The sequence below is a fragment of the Rhinolophus sinicus genome, chromosome 18, assembly GCF_057876585.1.
Source record: "Rhinolophus sinicus isolate RSI-liver-muscle chromosome 18, RSI-T2T, whole genome shotgun sequence".
Taxonomy (NCBI): Eukaryota; Metazoa; Chordata; class Mammalia; order Chiroptera; family Rhinolophidae; genus Rhinolophus; species Rhinolophus sinicus.
In genome coordinates, this window is record NC_142518.1 from 57034275 (window position 1) to 57054899 (window position 20625).

The window sequence follows — 20625 nt, forward strand, 5'->3', positions numbered from 1 at the left end:
AAATTATATGTAGGCATGGACAATGACAGCAGTAAACCATTATGTGTTGTCAACTGAAACCCGTAACTAATGGTTATAGTGCTTTGCTGAAAAATCAGCCAGTCTTTCTTGAGTCATTTCCTTCAACTGATTTCTCTCAAGTTATAGGCCAGGATCACTGCCTTGAGCTTCTTTTCACAGTTGTCATTAATAATGGTAAAGCACTATTCTAGGAATTCGGACACACCTCCCGTACCACCTCCCATTCCACACATTCCAGGGTCTTTCTCTTCTTTAGGAATTTCTGTGATTACAACTTATGCTGTAGTTAACAGAAAGGCCATTCCAGTAGCATTCAATAAAGCAGTTCTCACAAACTTAGTTGAAATAATCATTCTGTTTTCCACCATATTCACAAAATCTCCAAGCATAGCATCATAACCAACTTCTGAGGAACTTTGCATAATTTTTCAACTATCAATAATCCCTCAACACCTTCATTTTTACCAATGGTCATTGCAGGAATTTTGAGTATTTGTTTTAATAATTTCTATACCAATTTTTTTATCTTTATTTGCTGGAGTTAATGAGTCCAAGACTGGAATGCACCAAAGCAGAGCACAACCCCCTCCCAGAACAATGCCTTCTTCAACAGCAGCTTGTGTAGCATTAGGGGATCTGTTACTCTTTCTTTTCATTCACTTCAAGATCACTTGTCCCACCAATCTTCAGCACAACTACTCCATCTGAGAATTTTGCCAGACATTCATTTAGTTTTTCCTTTTCATATTCACTAGCTGTGATAACTAAATGCTCAATGATTTCTTGAATGTGTTTTTCAATTTGAGATTGTCACCTTTTCCTTCCAAGAGCATGGCATCATCTTTGGTCACAATGACCTCTCCAATTTCCCTAACTAATGAGGCTGAGTATCTTCAAGATTTTGAGTCAATTCTTCTTCTCCGAACACTGCACCACCAGTAACAATAGCCAAGTCTTTAATTTGGTTTTTCTATTGTCACCAAGCTGGAGCTTTGACTGCTGCAAGCTGAAGACCAACTTTTAGCCTATTCAAAGGGAGTGTACTTTGAGCTTCTCCATTAACATCTGCAGCAATTATGACCAAGAGCTTACAGTGAGCTTTGGAAATTTCAAGAGCAGGTACAATGGACTGGACACTGGAGATCTTCTTTTTACTCAGTAGAACATAGGCATCTTGGAATCCACATTTCTGACCTTTTCATGTATTGATAAAGTATGAAGAAGTACAACCTTGATCAAACTTCTTGCCTTCAATAATTTCTAATTCATCATTCAGTTTTTCCATTCTTTACTGTGATGACACCCTTTCTTCCAAACTCTTTCATTGTATCATAAATGATGTTGTCAATTTCTTTGTCTCCATTTGTACAAATTGTAGCAAACTGAGCAATTTCTTCAGGATTGTCATGGGTTTAGACTGCTTCTTAAATTCAGCAATTACAGCATCAACAGCTAACATCACACTTCTGGTTTCCACTGAACTGGCACCTTTGCTAATCTTCTCAAAGCCTTTCTTGGCAATTGAGTGTGCCATCCCCAGCCTCTTCATTTGTATTATTGGCAAAATCTTGAACAAGTTTATTGCCTACATTTTTATGTTTATCTTCTAAAGTCAATGGACTTTGCAATGGTCACACCATCTTTTCTTACTTTGGGACTTCCCAACTCTGTTCAATAATTACTGTTCTTCCCTTTGGCCCTATAATAATGACTACAGCATTGGCTAAAAGGTCTACACCTTGATGCATTAAGTCTCGGACATCTGCCCCAAATTTTACATCTTTGGCATAAGCCCAAGCGAGATGAGGGACCAGTGCCTAGACACTTGACCTTGTCTGACAAAGCACTCTATGTAATTGAAACATTTCTGAAGGGCAATGGCAGGGCATGTGAGTGGTGAGGCAGTCTCTTGGTGATGAGTGAGGGCTGTTCTTAGTTTTATAGGTTTATTTCTTTGCATCCTCTTTCTTTTTCCTTGGTTAGTCTAGCTGAAGTTTTGCCAGTTTTTTTATCTTTTCAAAGAACCAACTTTTAGTTTTGTTACTCTTTTCTATTATTTTCTTTTTCTTTATTTCATGTACTTTTGCTTTAATTTTTATTATTTTCATACTTTTGCTAACTTTGGGCTTACTTTTTTCTTCTTTTTTCTGGTTCCTGGTTGGGTAAAATTAGGTGGCTTATTTTAGATTTTTCTTTTTTTCCTTGATGTATGCATTTATTGTTATAAATTTCCCTATTAAAATTGCTTTTGCTGTATCTGATAAATTTGGCATGTTGTTTCTCCATTTTTGTTTGACTCAAGATATATTTTTCCCATCAATTTCTTCTTTGATCCATTGTTTCTTTAGTATTGTATTTTTTAATTTCCTTGTATTTGTGATGTGTCCAGCTTTCCTCCTCTTAACTGATTTCTAGTTTTTCTTTAACCTTTGTGTTCTGAAAGGATACTTGGTATAATCACTATCTTGAATTTGCAGCTTAACATATGATCTATCCTTAGAAAATGTTCCACGTATGATTAGGAAGACTGTGTATTTTACTGGTGTTGGATGGATTATTCTGTATATATTTATTAGGTCTATTTTATAATGTTGTTCAAATCTGTTTCCTTATTTATTCTCTGTCTTGACGTATCCATTGTTGAAAGTGAGGTACTAAAGTCACTATCATTATACTGTTGTCTATTAACTTCTTCAAATCTATCAGTGTTTGTTTAATATATTTAGGTACTCTGATGTTGGGTGCTTATATATTTATGATTATTATAAATTCTTGATGAATTGACCTCCATATCATTACATAGTGACCTCCTGTCTATGTTGCCATTTTTGGTTTAAGGCCTATTTTTTTTCTGAATGAGAAATAGTTACTCTTGCTTCCTTTGCTTGAAATATTTTTTTCTATGCCTTCAGTCTCAGTGTATGTGTGTCCTTAAAGTTTAAGTTATCTTCCTATAGGCAACTCATATTGGATCTTATTTTTCTTCCATTCACAAATGTCTTGTTTTTTGATAGAATTTATACATTTACATATAAAATGATTATTGACAGGTAAGGACTTACTATTGACATTTCATTATTTTTTCTCTGACTATATTATAGATTCTTTGTCCTTGGTTCCTTTCTTGCTGTCTTTGTGATTTGATAACTTTTTCGTATCCATATGTTTTGACTCTTTTATCATAATCTTTTGTGCATTTGCTACAGGTTTTTCCTTTGTGGTTACGATGAAGCTTACTTAAAATATCTTGTATTTGTTACATCTTATTTTAATCTGATAAGAGCTTATCTTAGACATCATATAATATCTTTACAGTTTTATCTCTCCCCCCACGACCTTTTAGGTGCTTGATGTGACAATTTACATCATTTTAAAATTTTGTATGTAATAAAAGCCTTGTAAATATGGTTATTTTTATAGGTAGAAAGATAGATAAATTAATGAAGGTATTGGAATGGATATATATCTGTGGATTATGATCCAAAAAATTTGAAAGCCACTGATTTTCCATTGGGTTGATGAACTTTTTCTGTAAAGAGCCAGATATTAAATATTTTAGGCTTTGCAAGGTTTCATGTAGTCTCTTAAGCATATTCTTCATTTTTTGGTTATGACCCTTTAAAATGTAACAACTATTCTTAGCTCAATGGCCATACTAAAACTGGCTGTGGGCCAGCTTTAACTCATGGACTACAGTTTGCTAGCCCTTGTCTTAAAAGGTAAATTTAAGTTACTATATTATATCAATACTAAGAGTTACGTGTATGGCTAACTTTTTAAGAAACTGTCGATCTGTTTTCTAATGTGGTTCTAACATTTTACAGTTCTACAAGCAATGTATGAGAATTCCAGTTTCACCTCATCATTGCTAATACTTGTTATTGTTTGCTTTTTTTAAATGTTAGCCATTCCAAAGGGTGTATATTAGTATGCCCTTGTAATTTTAATTTGCATAACATCTTTTCATGTTATGCATATTTTCCTGTGATTTTGGACATTTGTTTTGCTTTTTAGAAACATGTTTAAATCTTTTTCCCTTTTTTTATTGAATTGTCTTCTTATTATTGAGTTGTAAGAGTTGTTTAAGTTCTAGTTTATAAGTAAGTAATTCTACTTTATTCTGGACTCCATGGTTTCTAATAAGAAACTCACAGTCACTTGGATCATTATTCTCCTTATCGTTTTACATCTGAGGACTTTCAACATTTTCTCTGTCTTTAGTTTTCAGCAGCTTGATTATAATGTTTGAGTTTATCCTGTTTCAGATTCACTGAGCTTCTTGAACCTGTAAGTCTACGTTATTCACCAAATTTGAGAAATATTTAACCACTATTTCTTTAAACTTTTTTCTGCACTTTGCTCTTTCTCCTCCCCTTCTGAGTCTCTGATGACACAGTGTCTTTCAGTATTGTCCCAAGGTCTCTGAGGCTCTGTTCATTTTTTAAAATGTTTTCTTCTCTTGGTTATTTAGATTGGATAATTTCTATTTATCTGTTTTTAAGTTTACTTATTCTTCCCTTTGTCACCTCCATTGTGGTACTGAGCTTATCCAGTGAGAGTTTGTTGTTTTTCCTAATTGTATTTTTCAGTTTGAAAATTTATATTGGTTCCCCTTTATATCTTTTATTTCTTTGCTAAGACATTTTGTCTTCCCATTCTTTTAAAAAGTGTTTACCTTTACTTGCTGGAACATTTTTATAATATTTAACAAAGAATTAAAGTAACTAATTCCAACATCTATGTCCTCGTGATGTTGGCATCTGTTGTGGATTGTCTTTTTCCAATAACTTGAGATTTTTCTGATTCTTTGTATGCCAAGATATTTTTTTATTGAAATCTTATGAATGTTGATATTTTTATTTTAGCAGGCAATGGGCCCAGTTGTATTGATGCAGGAAGTTCCAACTAGAGTTCCATTGGTGTGATTTTAATGTCAGTTTTGTTTTCAAAGCTTGTCAGAGTTGTTTAGACCTGTCCCGCATGTGCTCCACCTAGTGGACAGTTTGGGCAGTGGCCTATTTCTTAGTTCAGTTCTCAAACTCTTCGGTATAATATTTAGGATCAATCCATGCAAAGGCAGCTCAAGAGTGAGCTAGAAGATCACAAACAACTTTATAGGGTGTTTTCCTGAGTTCCTTCTTCTTCATGCTCTCCCTACTACTTTGGGGTTCCATTTGGCTTCTGTTTTTAGTCCTCTAGCTGCAAAGGTGGGTGTTTATTTACCCTGCTCTGTAACACATTTTCTGCAATGATTCTTGTATCCAGAGCCAAGCAATGGGTATTTAAATCACTCTCTTGGAACCACAGCTCGCCAGTTGGAAAGAAAAGTTGCATTTTCTCAGTTTTTGGTTCATGTGGGCCCGTTTCTGCCACCTCTATTACTATAAGAAAATCCCATTTCTTTCTCCTCAAGCTTGAACTAGGAAACTTCTCCTGAAGTTCTCTTTATTTGTACCAATGTGCATTATGTTCTCCCTCCAGGATGAAAAATCAGAGAGAAAACATTTGCTAAAACTTGCCACTGCTTAGATAGTAAATCAAATTCAGTTCTTTCCCAATATAAAGCCTTCTATTTCATGAACACTGTATAGCTCTCCATTTATTTTGATATTACTTAATTTTTCTCAGCAATGTTTTGTATTTTCCATATACAGACCTTGCATACATTTTGTTAAATATATCACTAATTCATGCTTATTAAATGTTTTTTAGTTTTTTACATCTGATACCCTTCACCCATTTCTCCCACCTCCACCCCCTGCCTCTGTTTCTGTATCTATGAGCTTATTTTTTTAATTCTACATATAAGAAAGATTATACAGTATTTATCTTTCTCTAGCTTATTTCACTAGGCATACTGCCCTCAAGTTCTATGGATATTGTTTCAAATAGCAAGATTTCATTAATATATAGAGGGTGCCAAATGTATACACATTTTAAGAAAGGAAAACTGTATTAAAATTGTAATACTCTATATATACCAATAACAAAAATGAATACAAGTCACATTTGACTTCTGCAATTATAAGAGGTGCTCAAAGTGGACCATCAGCGTCCAGACACTTCTGATTATGGCGAAATACTGCTTGAACAACATTGACCAAAGGGTCCACTTGTATACATTTTTGGCACCCCCGCGGTATATATATACCGGGGGTGACAAAAAAATGTATACACATTTTAAGAAAGGAAAAATCTGTATTAAAATTATGCTGATGGTAATTACTTTGAGCACCTCTTATAATTGCAGAAGTCAAATGTAGCTTGTATTCATCTTTTGTTATTGGTATATATTGAGTATTACAATTTTAAGATTTTTCCTTTCTTAAAATATGTATACATTTTTTGGCACCCTCTGTATATATGACTAAATTATTCAAAATGATTTCTTCAAATTAAACAGGAAGAAAAGTGTGTTAGTATCATTGCTCAAGCTGAAGCTGTAATTAGTATCAAACTAGTATAGCTATTCAGCTTTGGATTCACATGACTATGTCTAAACTCTCCAAAATATTACTGTTCCAGAATGGGCAAAGCGAGATTATTTAAAGTCTGATTTAAAAGAATCACAAAGACCTTTCAGAATATTTCAATTAAGCATACTAGCCTAGTAGGCAATGGTTAATGGTTGGCCAATACACTGCTTTAAATAGATGCAAAGGCACTACCAGCCATTCTCAAACTGGTTCACTTAACTTAAGGACAGAAAAATATATGATAGAAGGATAAAATTGGCTGAAAATGTTGCCAACCATTGTAATGTGAGATATTGTACAGCAGTGGTTAAGAGCTCAGGCTCTGTAGACAGAATATACAGATTTGAAAACTGGCCCTGCCATTTGAATATTGAGTATGGTGATATAAAATGATGTATAATACCTAGTCCCCCATCTTCAAGATATTTCAAACTAGTTGAAGAGAAAATAAATACATTGAAGGATTAAGATTATTCACAGTGTAATTTGGGGCTATAATAAGGATTGCAAATTTTGCCGGGAAAGTTTGCTATTGTAATAAATATTTTGAAAAAAAATATGATAACCAAATTAGTATTGTAAATTGGTTGAATCAAATATTCTCTTATATTTTGGGGGTGTTTTAAATTGTACAATTTATTACACATAAAGGAGTCCATTCTTTCTAAATTTAGTATTCCACAGTTATTTTTTTATCCAGTATTTTTTTCTGCTATGTAGGAAATTAAAACTCCATTTGCAATAAGAGATATTCTTATGGACTCACCTAGACCTGGGCCATTATAAAACCTTTCAGCCTTCAAAACACATGTTTGGCATGGAAGAATGTTAGGAGGGAAGATAATATGTTGCTAGCAGTTTTTTGCTGAGTCTTTTCATTTAGGGTTTCCAGATAAAATACAGGACACTCAAATTTGAATTCCAGATAAAGAAAGAATAATTTTTAGTAAAAATGTATCCCAACTATACATGAGAACATTTCTTTGGTGATCCGTAGTACTTCCAATTTTTTATAGATGCACTATTATTATTATTATTCACCACTGTGAATCCTGTATGTCATAAAATTTTGGGGGGTTTACCTAGAGTCATTTGTGTGTCTATTACTTTGATGGTGTGAGGAAAGACAGACACATCAGGAAATGTATACTATTGAACAAAATATTTCTCATGTTTATGACTGACATGTTCAAATAAGAATATGTATCAGAAATATACATATTCTTGCCTTAATTTTTGCAGTTGAAAAAGCATAAAAGTACGTTGCACATACATAGGTAACATTCTTGTAAATTAAATGCATTAAAATGCATTTATATATTCTCGTATATAATTTTTAATCATACTGATGATAGGTTTACAAAAATATGTGATGTGTGTATTTTTATTCATTTTAAACAGATATTTTTTCACTGGAATAGGTTATAAATAATTTTAAATATCATAATAAAGTGCTCATATAAAGCATTGAAGGAGTTCAGAAACCAAAATTAGAGCAGAGACAGTATTAGGATGTGATATGTTTATACTTTGGTTGTTATGCAAAAAAATACTTTGAAAATTATTCACCACACTCTAGATATTAAAGAACTCTTCGCCAAATAGTGTTGCGTTTTTAAGACAGAGTATAATACTTCACAAATAAAGAAGTGATCACAGTTAGCTACACAGCAAATGAATCTTGTCTAATGGCAATCATCCAGAACTTATGTGGATCGCTGTGGTAAGCAGAATTCTAAAATGATGCCCTAACAATCCCACCCCAATCTCCTAAACTGTGAATATGATAATAAGCTTGTGATTACATTACTTTACATAGCAAAATATACATCACAAGTGCAATTAAGATCACTAATTAATGACTGAGTTATTCTAATGACCCAATCTAATCACATGAACCCTTGAAAATCAAAGAGTTTTCTCAGTGTGGTAGCAGAAAGTCAAAGAGTGAATGCATGAGGATTTTGCCCATTGCTCTCTTTGAAGGTGGAGGGGCCACATACAAGGACCTGAGCGTAGCCTCTAGGATCTGAGAGCTGTCCTCTAATAATACATAGCAGCCAGAAAATGGGAACTTTGGTCCTACAACCGCGAGGAACTGAATTCTGCCAACCACATGAATGATCCTAGAAACAGATATTCCCCAAAGCTTCCAGCCAGGATCACAACTCTGCCAGCATCTTGATTTCAATCTTGTGAGACTGAGCAGAGATCACCCAGATATGTTGTGTCTTAAATTCTAACTTACTGAACTATTAGCAAATAAATAGGTCTTGTTTTAAGCTATCACATGTTTGTTAGCTTGTTGAACAGCAATATAAAATTAATGCAATGGCCAACTCAGAAAAGCTAGCAGGGTGATTTAAAAAAGTATTTGGCAGAGTACAAAAATATATCTAGTCCTTTTCTGTATTTTTTTTTCTGTTTTCTTAATCTGTCAGCTTAGATAGGTTATGCCTTTGAGGGAAGCAGAAAATAAGGAAGACTTGCCATTCTTTTTTGAGGCTTTGAGGGAAATTACCTGTACATTATTAAAATCAGAACCACATGAAACATTGCCTATGATTTTGTCAGGTTAATTGACAACTTACTGCCCTGATCCTTCCGTGCTCAATTGATGGTCTATAAAATGCCAAGAGAAAAAGCCATTTCAGAGAGTGCTTCTAGGTCATGAGTTCATGCTGAAGATTATGAAACTGCTGCCAATTTTTTATACCATTCAGAGCTCCTGAAGAACAAAATGTGCCAGGTTTCAAGTAAGTACTTCTCAGCCTTCTGTCCCAGTGTAAAACTTTCAAGCCAACCTCTGCTTATACAACCAGTAAATCTAGATTTGGTCATCCCTCTGAATTTCACTTAGGGCCTTTTTAGTCACAGCACAAATGGAAAGGCTCTGACTCATGCACTCTAAGTAATCCAAGTGCCTAGGGCATAACAGGATTTGAAAAACACACTTCTTACAGCAAATACTATGATGTAACCATCTTTAATAACTTGTGACAAAATAAACACTTCCAAAGTTTGTGCAGTATTCACTATAGGCAATCAGCAAAGGGAGAGGTCAGAGGGGAATTTCTTTTGCTTTCAGGCATGTAATTTCCTAAGTGAAAATCTTGATGGCCTTCTTAGTCATACTTAATAGCTACATTAGTAACTTACACCTAAAAATTACTTCAATTTAATGAAAAATATGTTTTGTATAAAGAAACACTGTTCTGTTTAGGGCATATCCACACTTCAAACTAGTAAGGGTGAGTTTAGGCAATTAAACTGGCCATCTCAAATTAGAATGTAGACATTCCAGTTACAAGAAGTTATGAGTATTCTGCCAAAGAAGGAGACATGATCACTTAGACTAATAATTAGAATGTGGGCTCCCATGTTGAATTGTGTGTCTCATTATCTAAAAGCTAGGGGAAAGGGTAGGAATGACAAGTTTGAAAAAATCCTATTGTTACCATGCAAAAGGTCTGGGTGCTCGCTGCATGAAATCCAAAACTAAAGAGGTGAGGTTGGTGGAAACAAAAGCAGGTTTATTTCAAAATGCCAGCATTAAGGGAAGGCAGTGGACTCCTTGTCACAAAGACTGCCTTCCCTCTCTTAATGTCGCCCAAAGGTTTTATAGGCATATAAGGAGAGGCAGAACAAAGGAAGGAGACGTTGGTCAGGCAACTCCAGGAAAAAACTGCTTCCCGGAGGCTGATTCGCCTCCAAGGCAGAAGTGAATCCCATACAGATGCAAAAACCTCTTCCAAGTCACTGGGCCAACAGAACCATTGAAACTGGTATTCATAGTAAATGTACAGTGAACAGAGCCATCAAGGTTTGGCTGAGAGGAAGGAATCAAAGAAAGGAAAAAAAAAACAACTTTCATAAAGATCCAAGCCAAACCACTGTCAAATGGAATTACATCAGAGGTTTAAATCTCAAAATAGAAGATATAGGGTCATCGTTACAGTAGTCTTAAAAGTAGGGCAAATATAAAGACAAATGAGTCTTTCTTTGTTTAACTCTGTGACTAAACCCCAAAGATTGAATTATTTAATGAATATTTAAAGCTCCTATGTACTACCATGTTTCCCTGAAAAAAGACCTAGCCAGACAATCAGCTCTAATGCGTATTTTGGAGTGAAAATTAATATAAGACCCAGTCTTATTTTACTATAATATAAGTCTGGGTCTATAATATAATATAATATAATATAATATAATATAATATAATATAATATAATATAATATAATATCAGGTCGTATTATTTTTTGCTCCAAAAGTCGCATGACAGCTGATTGTCCGGCTAGGTCTTATTTTCAGGGAAACACGGTATGTACCTAGCACTCAAAGATAAAAATAATGACTGACTATGCAGAATTAGCTAGTCTCTGCACCTTTGTATTCTTTCTAGCTTTTTGCTAAGGGGTTATTCTCTTTTACTCTTATTGGTATTACAAATTGCTGTATATTCCAGAGGACCTGAAATTGAATTATTTCTAGATGTTACTGAGGTAATAATTTTTAAGTCAGACTTCCAGTGCGTTGAGTTCAATAGTATAATAGCTAAATCTCACATCTTCCTCACAGACTTCAATCCTTCGATTTTTCTTATGTGACTTCGGGCAGTAGTATGAGGTTGGACAATTAAGTTCGTGAACTCATCCTAGAAAAAGTGCTACATACCTCATTGCTGAATACCACTACAGTCACCTATGAACTACTCCCCTTGGGAAGCTGTGCACCAATGCCAGTGCCTAGTCCACCCTTGAAAGCAATTTTGGAATTCTTTTTCTGGAATGGCCATCAGAGCTGTCATCATAGTAACCTTGATGTCCTGAATGTCATCAACATGTCTTCTTTTCAATATTTCCTTTATCTTTGGGTAAAGAAAGAAGTCATTAGAGGCCACCTCAGGCAGGTAGGGAGGATGTTCCAATACAGTTATTTGTTTAATGGCTCAAAGCTCCCTCACAGACAGTGCTGTGTGAGCTGGTGCATTGTCGTGATGCAAGAGCCATGAATTGATGGTGAGAAGTTCAGGTCGTCTAACTTTTGCACGTAGTCTTCTCAGCACTTCCAGATAGTAAACTTGATTAACTGTTTGTCCAGTTGGTACAAATTCATAATGAAGAATCCCTCTGATATCAAAAAAGGTTAGCAACATTGTTACAAGATAGCGAACTTCATTGTCAGATCTTGTACCATATGTATCACAGGAACTTAAACAGTCTTAAGTTTCTTTTTTAGGAACTGATGAGACTAACTCCCTTTCAACTGCCCCACTCTCATCAATTAGGCCAAAGGATAAGGAGGAGAAGGGAGAATATACAGGCTAGAATAATTTTTTGAAATTTGTAGTCTCATAAATTCCTGGATCTATCTCAGGTGAACATTGTGTCTGATTTGATTCAGTGTTTGTACACAGCAGCCCAGGTGTTCTTTGGTTCCTCTGGCTTAACTTTCCTCAACAGCAGCAAAAACAAAACCTTTCTGGGGGAAAGTCTGCTGTGATGATTGAGTCAAGTTTTTTCTTGCAACACCCCACAGCTGTTCTCTTTTTTCCAAAGTATCTCTAACTAGTAAATGCTCTCTAATTCATTTCCCCAAAATACTATTCTACTTCCCACCTGGTTATTAACAGCTCCAAATTTATCTCCAGAAATCCTTAGAGCTTACTCTTGATTTCAATACATACCTGGAAAACCTACTTTTCTTCCACTCAAGCTTTGAAAACTTGCCTCTTAATTTCTCAATATTTTTATGATTTTAATATTTCAATCATATTTCTCTCTCTGTCTGTCTTTCTCTCTGTATAATAGATCCATGAAAAATCTGGAGAAATAGACTTTATAGTTCAGCCTTTGCCCTGGTGATCCAATGTATGGCTAATATCTCACTGTAGTTATTTGTTGATTGATGTAAGTTGTACAGAATTTGAATAATTATACTTTATTGTTCAAACTACTCTTTCATCATTGAGCTCTGTATGATTTTTTTATTTTACATCTATCTATATATCTATGTATATATGCGTGTATATATGTATGTATCTATCAACTATCTCTCTATATATTTAGTTCTAATAAAATGAAAACCTGTGAATCCACTACAAACATGAGATGTAAAATACTAACAATATCTTTCACCTACCTATAGGCAACCCTCAACATCACTTTGCTTCCTCCCTTCCTCCAAAAGATATGGCCACTTTCCTAAATCTCATATTTATCATTCTACCACTTACTTGCTTTTATTAAAAATGTAGTTTCATATCTACATATATAGATATTTACACACAATTTAAAACTTATGAATTGCTTATTTCTGAAATGTTTTATTTAATATTTTAATACAACAGTTGACCATTGATAACTGAAATTAGAGCATTAAGCTGAGGATAAGGGGGGACTACTATAGTTAACTGCAGGTGATGGCAAGGCCTTACTCCAAAAGGCCTCAGCAGCAATTCACATGTAGAGGCCAACCAATGGCTCCAAACAGTATCTCTACCATGTTTCCCCGAAAATAAGACCTAACCAGAAAATAAGCCCTAGCATAATTTTTCAGGATGACATCCCCTGAACATAAACCCTAATGTGTCTTTTGGAGCAAAAATTAGTGTAAGACCTGGTCTCATTTTCAGGGAAACACGGTATCTACCAATGGATCTGGTAGATCATATGGTGTAAATGGCAGAGCAGAGACATTTGGGTCTTCTGGAATCAGTGCCAATTCAGAATCAGGGTCAGTATTTCCCAAAAGTTCTGATTATTTCCTTTTCTGCTATGTATAGTTACCCTGGTAGAAGGCTGTGTGTCCCTTTGGGCCAGGCTGGGAGAAAGATTAGCAGTATAAATTTTCAACCCTGTTCTGGGGTCCTTTCTCAAAGGTAACTGACTTCATTTTCATTCAAGGTTGTTCTGGGTCTACAAATTGGCTCAAGTCTGGAAATTTGATGGAGGGGCTGTAACTCTCTCTTTCTATGATTTGAGACAGACTTCTTCTACAGATCTTCTGCTTATACAGTTCAGGTAAGAATTTAGTATGCTTCCATCTATTGCGCTTCTAGGAACACCATGACTAACTAGCCAACACCATAGGTTCATGCAAGTCAAGACTATTCTGCTTGCTGCTTTGACTTGGTTGTCCATCACGGTAACCACATCTAGTGTAACTTGCCTGTGGTGGCTGAATGCCGCCACTGGCCCATGGCATCCCAGGATCCACTTACTCCCATTGCTTTTAGGTTTTCCACTGAGTAGCTGTGATTCCCTCTGTAAAGGTCTGGCCTACAGAGAAAAGCAATCACTGAGCTCTTCAAAAATGGTGGGATTATCTTCACAAATGTATTTCTGAAAGTATTGGTAAAACTTATGTGTTGTACCCTGTCACTGTGCGTGAGGTCTTAAATGACAAAACAAATCTAAGATTCCAATCTCCCTAAGCCTCTAAATCCTGTCCTTTGCATAAAACCAGAGAAGTGGGCATATACAATTCACTCACAGTGGGACATCTTTTGATCCATGTTTGGCTAAACAACTGAACAAACTATTAGAGCCCTAACTCCCCAAGATGCAATAGTAAATGCAGATTCTCTACTTAGTGAGCCCATGTTAATAAATTTGGGCTGATGCAATTTTATGTTTCTTCCACCATTATTCCACTTCCTTAGTATCCATTCCCACACATGTTCCCAAAATTTTCATCTGTATAAATTGGAAAATTCAAGTAGATCTTTTGGAATGTTGCACATGTGATCACAGGTCACACTTTGTTTCTCAGCTTTAGGATCCTGCTGGAACTTGAGTCTAGTTAAAAGTCTAAAAGCAAAGAGAAGTAGTGATGGTGGATCCTGAGAAGAATCATCATCGTTTTACGGAGCCAATTGACTCAGGGGAGACCATTCAGGGCTAATCCTGTCAGTTAGAGGTGGAGAGGTTTCTCCCACTGGAACAGGAGAAGCTTCTCCCACTAAGGTGTGTGTGTGGAGAGCACTTGCACTGGCAAAAAAGATTCATCTGAATATAGGGGGTCAATATTCCCAACTTTATTAAGGTCTTCCAATACATCATTATCTACATTCTTTTCCATTCAATGCCCTCATTTTAACCACAGATACCCTGTGAATGTGGGAGTTCAAATTGCATTGTAATTCAACCAATCCCAGGATGAAGTTCTGAATTTGATTTTCATCAGTTTTAGCTAGCCCTGAAACTATTAGGAGATAAGGGTTGCTTCAGGGCAAACCCAGAAGTTCTTAGGTAATTTGTGCAGAACTTGAGCTATTTTTAGCCCAGCTAAGGTGACACTAAAAATTAACCATCACGGATACCTACATAATTAGAATGGTAGTACTTTCTTGGTGAATTGAATCTTTATGATTATGTAATTCATCTGTTTTTTTCCCTAATGTTGCATTTTTTATATCTCTATGAGATGTGGTATAAATCTGATACACCAGACTTTTTTTCTGTATGATGTGTGGATTACTATCCTTTTGTTCTCAATCATTTTAGCCTTTTATTTATTTACTTTTTGTATGAAGTTTTCTTATATGAAACATAGACCTGGTTTTTATTATTGTTGTTGTTTCTATCATTATTATTATTATTATTATTGCCACTCAACCTGTCAATCACTGTCTTTTAAATGGTTAATTTAGTCTATCTAGTGTAAATATTTAAATATTTGCACTTGTTTCTAACATCTTAGTTTTTTATTTGAATTTGACTCAATTATTTTTTTAGGATATGTGTTTTAGGATCATGTGTTTTTAAGAATAATGTATATGTTTATTCTTTCTTACTAAACACTGTCAACATAAGAAACATCCAAACCTGTAGAGAATTTTTGAGTTTATTTGAGCAAAACTGATGACATGCCTGGAAGCAAGATCTCAAATACTCTGGAGAATGACAGTTTTGCAGTTTCTTTTATACATTTGGAGTTAAGGAGGGAATGAAAAGATTAGATGAAGGTGAGCAAAGCATGGTACAGAATATTTATCAAGATTACATGCTCCTTGAGGGTAGTTATGTCAACTTCAGGGGGTCTGGAAAAGAGGATTACATCTGGCATTTCAAAGGTATGTTAACCTAAATGCTCAAGAACAATGGAAAGGGCTTGTTTATAAACCTTTTACTAAAGAAGTCATACACATGGGGTGTGATTACCCACCATGCCCTGACTAGTTAGGAATTTATGAGCAGATCACCCTGTGAGGTTATTTTCATTCACTAAACTTGTACATACTCCCTTTTTGGTCCACAATACACACATAGTCACACAAACAAACAAAAACCACAGCTATCTGTACTAGATATTTATGCCTTCCTCCTCATTGAAGAAAAATGTCGTATTTTCGCATACCCCTTGATCTCTCAACAACCCATGCCCACAGTATCAGGTTGTTATTTTGTATGATTTGACTCTAGTTAATTATGAATATGATCTTTCATTTCCCTTTTCTTTGTTATTAGCTATATTTTTAGACAACAACAAACTTTATCGAGGTATTTAATCAACATTGCTTTGCATATGTCTTGCAGCATGTCCTTTATTTATTTATCTTGTTTGATTAGATCCTCCAAAACTGTTTTTTTTTTTTTTTTAAGATTTTTATTAAAAATATAGTTAACATACAATGTTATGTTATTTTCAGGAGTACACCATAATTATTCAACATTTATATACCTAAAGAAGTGCTCACCATGATAAGTCCAGCAACCATCGACACTATAATATGCTATCACAATATTAGTGACTATACAGTGGTACCTTGGTTTTCAAACATAATCCATTCCAGAAGGCCGTTTGAGTTCTAAAATGTGCAAAAACAGCTGACAGCTAGGCCTCAGGATCTTGCACTCAGCGGAAGCTGCGTGGCATGTTCCACTTCCGAGTGTGTTTGAAAACCAAAGCACTTACTTCCGAGTTTACGGCATTTGTAAACCGAAATGTTTGTCAACGGAGACGTTCGAAAACTGAGGTACTAGTATATTCCCTATGCTGTACATTACAACCCCATGACTTATTTGCTTTATACCTGGAAATTTGGATCTCTTATTCCTTTTCACCTTTTCCCTCTTTAAGTATTTTTTTAAACATTCAGTATTATTTTATATTAATTTCAAGTGTACAGTTTAGTGTTTAGACATTCGTATAATTTAAGAAGTGATCCCCTTTACAAGTCTAGTACTCACCTGGCATTATACATAGTTATTACCATATCATTGACTATATTCCCTAATTTTTACTTTACATCCTCATGACTATTTTGTAACTACCAATTTGTACTTTTTAATCCCTTCATCTTTTTTACCCTGACCCCCCAATTCCCTCCAATCTATCACCCCAACAAATCTCATACTCATCTGACACCATACATAGTTATTACAGTATTTTTGACAATATTCCTTATGCCATACTCTACATCCCCATAACTACTTTATAACAACCAATTTATAGTTCTTAATCCCTTCTCCCTTTTTCACCGACACCCCTAAACCCCTTTCCATCTGGCAACCATCAAAGTGTTCTCCTTATCTATGAGTTTGTTTCTGTTTTGTTAATTTTATTCTTCCATTCCACATATAAGCAAAATCACATTGTATCTGTCTTTCTCTGTCTGACATACTCCACTCAGCACAATACCCTCCAGGTCTATCCATGCTGCTGCAGATGGCAAGAACACATTCCCTTCTATGGCTGAGCAATATTCCGTTGTTTATATGTACCATCTACTCTTTATCCATTCATCCATTGATGGACACCCAGGCTGCCTCTACATCTTGGCCATTGTAAACAATGGTACAATGAACATATGAATTCACACATCCCCTCACAGTAACATTTTGGGTTTGTTTGGGTAAATACTCTGAAGTGGGATTACTGGGTCCTTCATTGTCTCTTCTTTTAGCCTTTGTTTTAAAGTCTGTTTTCTCTGGTATAAGTAATGCTACCCCAGCTTTCTTCCTTTTTTTTTTCTTTTCCATTTCCGTTTTCATGAAATACTTTTCCCATCCCTTCACATTCTGTCTGTGTGTGGTTTTCAATCTGAAGTGGAGCTCTTGTAGACAGCATATGTAAGGGTTTTGTGTTCTTGTCCATTCATCCCTCCTGTGTTTTTGATTGGAGCATTTAATCCATTTATATTGACAGTAATTGTTGATAGATATGTAGCTATTGCCATTTTACTATTCATAATTTTGATTTTTTTTTTTCCTCCTTAAAGAAGTCCCTCTAACATTCCTTGTAATACTGAACTCCTTTAGCTTTTCCTTGTCTGGGAGACTCTTTATCTGTCCCTCGATTTTAAATGATAGCCTTGCTGGGTAAAGTAGTCTTGGTTCCGAGTTGCTGGGTAAAGTAGTCTTGGTTCCTTGCTTTTCATCATGTTGAATATTTTGTGCTAACCCCTTCTGGCCTTCAACGTTTCTGTTGAGAAATCAGCTGACGGTCTTATGGGAGCTTTCTTATAAGTTACTAATTGCCTTTCTCTTGCTGCTTTTAGAATTTTCTCTTTGTTTTTAACTTTTGCCATTTTATTAATAATTATAATGTGTCTAGGTGTGGACCTGTTTGGGTTCACCTTGTTCAGGACTCTCTGCACTTCCTAGACTTGTGTGTCTATTTCTTTCACCAGGTTAGGAAAGTTTTCAGTCATTATTCTTCAAGTAGGTTCTCAATCCCTTGCTTTCTCTCTTCTCTTTTTGTTACCCCTATGATGCAAATGTTGGTATGCTTGATGTTGTCCCAGATGTCCCTTAAACTATCCTCATTTTTTTCTATTCTTTTATGCTTTTTGCTGTTCTCGTTGGCTGTTTACTGCTACCTTGTCTTCCAAATCACTGATTTGATTCTCTGCTTCATCTAGTCTGCTGGTGATTCCTTCTAATGCATTCTTCATTTCAGTTATTGTATTATTCACTTCTAACTGGTTCTTTTTTATGGTTTCTATGTACTTTTTATGCTTGCTATCTCTTTGTTCAAGTTCTTACTAAGTTACTTGACCATCTTATAACCATTGTTTTGAACTCTGTATCTGGTAGGTTGCTTGCCTCTATTTCATTTAGTTCTTTTTCTGGAGTTTTCTCATGTTCTTTCATTTGGGATACATTTCTTTGTTTCCTCATTTTGGCTGCCTCCCTGTATTTTTTCTATGTAGTAGGTAGATCGGCTATGTCTCCCAGTCTTGGCTAGGTTGCCTTATATAGTAGATGTCTTGTTGGACCCAGTGGCAGTCTTCCTGGTCACCTGAGCTAGGTACTCCAAAAGTGTCCCTTGTGTGGGTTGTGTGTGTCCTTCTTTTATAGTTGAGACTTGATTGCTCTTGGCACATCAGTGGGTGGGATTGACCCTTAGTCTGACTGGCTGTGGGGTTTGGCCATGTCCACAACTTATGGGCAGCTGTGGGAGGCTTTTCCCACTGAGTGGAATTCACCCCAGCAGGTTCTGATGCCTGTTGAGATCACCCTTTGTGCAGCTTGTGAGGCTAATTAGGCAGTGCTCTGCTGTGGTTGGAAGCCAACCTGGGGCCTTTTGGGAGGGGCTTCAGTGCAGGCTCAGGTCACCCACTGTCTGTGACTGGCCGGGACCTGCCTGGTAGGAACTATAAAGTGATCTGCAGTTGTCTGCTGCCTGTACTGGACATGGATACACATGGGAAAGGCCATGCTACAAACTGAGGATGGCTGCCACCAGTACCGGGTCTGGGGTAGCTCTGCAAAATGTCAGGATGCTCCAAGGCCTGTTGCCACCTACTAGCTCCCTTAAGTTTCAGCCACTGGTAACACCTCATGTCGTATGGGAGTTGGGTGAGGCAGCGTCTCAGGGAGTCACTAAACTGGGAAGAATTGTGGTCACCAGGTTAATGTAAATTCTCATTCTGTACCAGTGCTGAGCCTGGAGGAGTGACTCAGCAAAAGTCTAGAGCACACTGAGGCCAGTCACTGCCTTCCTGGTCCTGCCTGACTGATATTTTTCTAAGAAGGAGTGCAATGCAGGCGGGGCTGGCTGCTCGTGGAGAAAGTACCTCTGGTGGTGGGCAAGTTGGGTGGGGCGGGGTCCCACTGAGTCAGCAGGGCAGAGCAGAGGAGCTCACTAGGCCAATCAGATTTAGATTTGGCTGGAGGGAGTGTGCTCAACACAAGAAAGATGGCGCCCATCTGCTGGCTGCTTGGAAGGTGGATCCCTCACTGGGAAAATACCAATGGTCCTCCAGTCCTCCTCCCGAAGCCACACACCTCAGTCTACCCCCACAGCCTTTATGTCTCCGATGTCCCCAAAGTCACCATCCCACCACTGGAGCCCAAGGTGAGTGCCTGCAAGCGAGTGAGTCTGTATGTGGGCCCTTTAAGAGGACAGCTGGGTTCCCAGCAGCTTTCCGTCCTACCCTGATGGTCAGAATTTCCACTGCTTTTCACAGCCAGATGTTGTGGGTGCTCTACTGCTTGGCACCAGTACTCTGGGCTGAGGAGTCTGGTGTGGGGCTGAGGTCCCTCATTCTTCCAAGGGGATCCTCCACGACCATGATATCCCTCTTATTTCTCAACCATCACAGGGAGGTTTGGGGCCAGTTTCACGTCTCTGCCCTCCTACCAGTCTCGATGAAGCTTCTTCTTTATATTTTTAGTTATAGGACTTCTGTTTGGCTAAACTACAAATAGTTCTCCATATTGATTATTCTATAATTTAGTTGTAATTTTAATGTGTTCATGGAACAACACAGGCACAGTGTTTACTCTGCCATTTTGGATCTCTCCCCATTCAAAAACTGTTTTAAAAGTGAGTGTTTGTGTTGTAAATTGTCTGAGGTCTCCATGCCAGTGTATATTTTTTATTATGCTCTCACATTTTTATGATAATTTGGGTGGATTTAAACATTCTACTTAAAAAACTATTTTCTAACATTGCTTTACAAAATATTACTCCATTGTCTTCTGTCATTTGGTGTTATTTTTCAAAAGTCTATTAAGCTGATTCTTGTACTTTTATAGGTAATCTCTTTCTATTTTGAAGTGTTTAGGTTGTTCTCTGTCATTTATATTCTTAGATTTAATTATCTAAGTGTTATATTTTTCTCCAATTTTCCTGTTTTGTTGTTGTTTTGTTGTTTGTTTTTTTCAATGTGATATC

The 20625-nt window shown here is 36.3% G+C and overlaps 1 pseudogene; it reads right to left on the reverse strand.

The window, feature by feature from the left end:
- Nucleotides 1-203: 203 nt before the first annotated feature.
- LOC109437601 (60 kDa heat shock protein, mitochondrial pseudogene) overlaps nt 204-20625 on the reverse strand; it is a 113120-nt pseudogene continuing 92698 nt past the window's right edge.